Raw genomic sequence first — 5,796 nt, 5'->3', positions numbered from 1 at the left:
TCTGATACTAAGGACCAAAGTCCTTGCCATGGTTGACAAGACCCTGTGGTCTGACTCTAGCCCTCATTCATCTCTCCCACTTCATTTTCACCACTTACCACCTTACTCTGTTCTTTAGCCACCCTGGCCCTCCTTCAGTTCCTTGAACATACGCTGGTCCTTCCTCTAACTTCAAGGCCTTTGTGCTTTCTCTTACCTCTCCCTGAAATGTTTATTTTTATATACGTTTATATATATGTATATTATATATATGTATATATATAAAATATACATGTATATATATATATATATAAACGTATATATATATGTTTATTGTTATATACATATTTATCTCATTACTTCTGATTCATCTTTCTATTCCAGCTGGGATATTTTTGGTTGTGAGAGACCAAAAATCAAACCCAAATGGCGTAAACAAAAATAGACTTCCTTCTCCATGCCACCTGCCCCCCCTTAATATTCATTGCCTGATAAAGCTGAAAAGTCCAAGCACAGGTATGGCTTGATCAGAGGCCCAACCAATGACATCAACACTCATGTGCTCATGTGCCCATCTCTAGACCAATTTCTATGACTAGGGAAGTGGCATACACTAAATGTCCCAACCAGTAATTTGAGCTGATGGTAGAGGTGACAGTGGTTCCCCAGAAGAAAATCAGGTACATTTATGAGAAGGATGAATGGGTGCTGGGGTGAAAAACCGCTGTCCATTCTGGTCTCAGCTCTGGGAAGCTTTGTGGTGCTTACTCTTATCCTGCCAAGATTCAGTCATTTCCTACAGTGACATGCACTCAGAGCCCCTTGAACTTCACAGTGCTCATCAGGTCATAATATATTCTTTGAAATTAGATGTTGCCTGCCTGTGTGACCAGATTATGTGCTCCTTGAGGGCAGGGGCTGTTTTGTCATCATTGTTGCTCAGTGTCCAGCCCATTGCCTGCGCAAACTAGGAACTCAATAAAGAATCTGTACATAAAGGGACTATCAACTATCAGTCTGTCATACTATAGTGGCTTGAGTGTTGCTGTGATGCTGAAAGCTAAGCCACAGATATTTAGAATGCCAGCAGGGTTATCCATGGTAGGTTTGCAGAGCTTCTAGATTAAGACAAACCAGGAAGAAAGACCTGGTGATCTGCTTCTAAAAATTAGCCCATGCAAACTCTATGGATCACAACAGAATATTATCTGATATGGTGCTGGAACATGAGTGCTCGTGGTTGGAAGGCACTCAAAATACACAGTGGCTGTAACAATCAACTCAAGGGTACCAATAGGCCCAGGACTGGGCAATGTTTCATTCTGTTGTTAATGGGCCCATCATGAATAGGAGCTGACTCAACAGCAGCTAACAACAACATGGAGGGATGAAACTGGGGTCCTTTTATAATAAGGCCCAGCTTGTTACCTTGTTTTTTTTTTTTTTTTTCCCCCCTAGCTGTACTGTCAATTAGGTCAGAACCTTACCCCCAAGTCAAGTCTTTCCTCCCCTGCAAGCAGGCTTGGGGTCATATGCTGTCATGGATTGAATTGTGTTTCCTAAAATGATATGTAAGCCTTGGTACCTGTGAACAAATCTTGTTTGGAAATAAAGTCTTTGAAGATGTTATCAGTTAACAGAAAGTTCTGCCAGAGTAGTATGAGTCCTAATTTAATCTGAGTGCTGTCACAAAAAAGAACGGGTGTAGAAGACACACAAGAGGAAGATGCATCTATAAACCAAGGAATGCCAAGAAACACCCAGGGAGAAACAAGGAAGGATCTTTTCCCTAGAGCTTTTGGAGAGAACATGGCCCTGCTGACATTTGCACTTCAAATCTCCTGAACTGAGATTAAAAATTTCTGTTCTTCTAAGTCACCCAATGTGTGGTACTTTGTTACGGCAGATCTAGGCTAAGACACTTTTACAGGACATACTTCCTCAGAAGGAGAATAACAATTTTCCCATGGAACTTCGTAGGCTTGAGGCCCAGAACTTTTGATGAGTGACTCAGGCCAGCCAGCAGAAGGGACTTGATAAATCAAGAGAAGAGCCAGGGAGAAAGGAGAGTTACTTTGGATTAAGAGGTTTAAGAAGAGTGATTCATGATCATTGTGGCTGACATTTAAAAAGCCCCACATACTTTGGGTAACCAGCAAACTGCTTTGCATTTTGCCTCAGATTTATCCTGGGAATGGAGCCGCCCTCAGTTGCTCTGGTGTATATCACCTTTCACTTTCTGCTTCTCAAATATTAGTGACGTTTGGCTCCCCAGTTTCTTGTATTTAACTTCTTATTGTCAAAGCTTATTTTCTTAGAAGCTCTTGCACACTGGAGAGAAGTTGGGCTTTGGTGTCAGACCACTGTTTGCAACCTGGCTCTGCCATCTGCTCTCTGAGTGACCGAGGATAAGTTACTTAACCTCTTGGGTCACCATTTCTTCTCCAATAAAGTGAGGTGAATAATGCCAACCTCGCAGTGTTTTGCAGAGATGTAGGAGGGAATGTTTCTGCATAATGTGAGCTCCAGGTTTAGCTTAAGCTATGGTAGAATAGTGGAAGAAGTGGAAAGGAGCATGTATGTTGTTCGAGGGAGGAGAATGGGGAAGCCAGGAAGGCTCTGGTATCTGTCTGTCTTGTCCAGGTATGGGCACGAGTCAGAGTTCCCAAGGGAAAGTGTGTGGGCAGAATCTAGAAGAGTTCTTTGCCCAGGTACAGGTTTGTAAGACACAGGGCACAAACAATGTGGCTTCAAGGACTAGAAGACAATGTGGGACACAGAGTGTATGTGTGTGTCATTATGAAGGAGGTGTAGGGTCACCAACCATCCTTATTTGCCCAGGACTGAGGAATTTCTGGGACGTAGGATTTTCAGTCAAAACCAAAAGAGTCCTGAACAGACCAGGACAGTTGGTCACCTTGTAAGTCCCCATTGTGCCTTAAACCCACCTCCCTGAGGCCTCCAGGATCACGGCTTTCATACTTCCAAGAGTGAGTGCTTGGGGCCCAGCCATTAACATGGTATTGGGCACCAGTAGCAGGGATAATGATAGGGTGATATTGCAACCTAACCTAGACCCACCTTCAGACACCCCTAGAAATCACTGGGTGAGGTTTTGCAGGAAACTAGAGGTCTGCATTAGTAGATGGAGGAGGAGCCAGCAAAACATGGGTTATGACCACTATGGGGATCCCACATGAAGCCTGGGGAAATCTAGGTTCCATATAAGGGCCAACTCAGTGCCTGGCACTCATTGTGATTTTTTGGTTATTGTATTTTCGAATTGGTTATTGCAGTGTAAAGTAGCAATTATGTATTTGTGGTTTCTTTACTTTGAATCTAGCTACTTAAGTGAAATCTTCAGTCTTAGTAACTTTTGCATTGGTTCCTAAGTATCTTGGACATAAAGCTATATCACCTGCTACAAATGATAAATTTGACTCTCAGTACCAATATTTATACTCTAATTTCTAAAACACATCTCATTGTACTTCTCAGAACATGTAGACAATATCAGATAATAGTAGCCATGGTTGCTGCCCTCTGTTTCATTTCTGATTCCACTAGTTATGCTCCAATGCAGTGCTTCTTGGTCCTGGGACACTCTTTAGAAGTAGACCTGCTGAGTTCCAGTCCTAAGTATTGTTCTAGTGCTGTTAAGTATCTTGAAGGACCTGAGCTTCGAAGAAATAAATATACTTTATTGTATTGAAGAAGTATCAATTTATATTCTTTATATTCTTTTTTTTTTTTTTAAATTGTGATTTGGGTGAAAATTTACAGAGCAAATTTACTTTCCGTACAACAGTTCATATACACTTTGTCTCATGACATTGACTACAATTTACCACAATGGAACAGCTCCCCTCCCACTTCCTCCCGATAGTTACCTCTTCCCTGTGTCCATCCCTCTATGCACTCCTGCCCCCTGAGCAACAGCCCTTCTTTCTCCCATGATTGTTCTCTCCAAGGAGTGTATTTACCTCAGGTAAATGTTCAGCTCATATGCCTGTCTTTTGTTTGGCTGGAAGCCACAGGAGTGAGTTCAATTCCAGACCTGAGGGGCAGCTAGGGGCCATAGTCTCAGTGTTTCCACCAGGCTCTATCAGACCAGCAAACCTGATCCCCCTTTTTCCTTTTTTTTCCCCCCAAATGATTTTGAGTTTTGTTCCACATTGTTCTCCCTCTTTCTCCAGGATCTCCCACATAGATCCCCCTCTGAGTGGTTGACAGTGGTAGCTGGGCACCATATAGTTTGAAAAAGCATCTTTATATTCTTAAGAGTCTTTATAAAGGATGGGTACTGAGTTTTATCAAAGACCCTAGTTCTAAAAACTTCAGAGTCCTCATCTGTAAAATGGGGACCGGAGGAGTGGAAGGATGATAGTGATAGCTTCACAGGCAGTTATGAAGATTCAGTGAGATAATGCATGTGAAGTGCTTGGCACAGAGCCTGTCACAAGCAGGCTGGCAAATATCACCACTGTCACAACCCCATTTTGGAGCTGTCTGGACACATTGCTCTCCTTTTCTAGGCCAGGAACTTCTGTGTTACTTCCCTGTTCCTTGCCTCAAGGAGGGGGTGCCAACGGTGATCCTGGTCCCATGAAACCAAGTTATTTTTTTCAGGTAGAATTTGTCTGAAAGCCACAGGCAGGGTGATTGGAGCTGAATAGTTTGGGATGAAGAGCCCATGAGAAGACCAAGAGCTGGAGGACCCTGGAGTGTCCTGGTTCTGCCCCATCAGCTGTGTGACCTCAGCATGTCACTTGACCTCTCTGCAGTCTCATGTTCTGAGGAAACAAACTCTGGGGCTCATCCCACCTACCAGGGGCTGGCTGAGTGAGGCCCAGGACAGAGCCAGGGCCAGGGTGGTAGATCCAGGGCAAAGTGAAGGGACCACTGTTGTTTGTCTAAGGCACCTCTGGAAACCACAGAAGAGAGTTCAGTTCCAGACCTGAAGGGTAACTAGGGGCCATAATCTCAGGGATCTCACCAGGCTCTATGAGACCAGCAAACCTGGTCCCCCCCCCCTTTATTTTTTGAGTTTTGTTCCACGTTGTTCTCCCACTCTTATCTGGAATCTCTTGTACCGATCACTCTCCCAATGGTTGACAGTGGTAGCTGTGTACCATCTTATTCTTTTGGTCTCATGATTACATAGGCTGAGGATCACATGGTTTATCAGTCCCTTGGACTGTTTCCATGCATCTTTGCTTTGCTTCATTCTTCTTTGCTCTGTATGAGGAGAGACCCATTGTTGTATCTAGATGGCCGCTTGTAAGCTTTTAACACCCCGGTTGCTATTCACCAAAGTAGGATGTGGAGCAATGTTTTTGTGTCATATGTTATGCCAACTGAGCTTGATGTCCCCTGAGACCGTGGTCCTGAGCCCACAGGTCCAAGTACTTGCTCCCTAAGGGTAGCTGGCTGTGGCCAAGAAGCCACCACAACCTTGTCCCTTTCAGCTCTACTATACACTCAGATATCTTACAGCACATACAAATACACATGTAGAAACATTGTCTGCTAACCTTGGTCATGGTCACACTCCCCCACTGCCTAGACATACTTGATCATTCAGCTGTCCACCCATCTATCCACTCATAGATCAATGCTTGCCATCACTGACAATGCAGTACTTTACATGCAAAAGAGCTCATCTTTGTTGTCTGTACTTCCTGTGTACCTCTCTCTGTCTTCTTTTTTCTCAATGCTACCATATTATTGGGAGCTCTGGTAGCATAGTGGCTAAGGCACTTGACTGCTAACCAGAAGGCTGGCGGTTCAAACCCACCAGCCACTCCTCGGAAGGAA

Source organism: Orycteropus afer, unplaced genomic scaffold (genome assembly GCF_000298275.1).
Source record: "Orycteropus afer afer isolate SDZICR_OR568_19922 unplaced genomic scaffold, OryAfe1.0 scaffold00132, whole genome shotgun sequence".
Taxonomy (NCBI): domain Eukaryota; kingdom Metazoa; phylum Chordata; class Mammalia; order Tubulidentata; family Orycteropodidae; genus Orycteropus; species Orycteropus afer.
The sequence above is the reverse complement of the archived record's forward strand: the minus strand, read 5'-3'. Positions refer to the sequence as shown.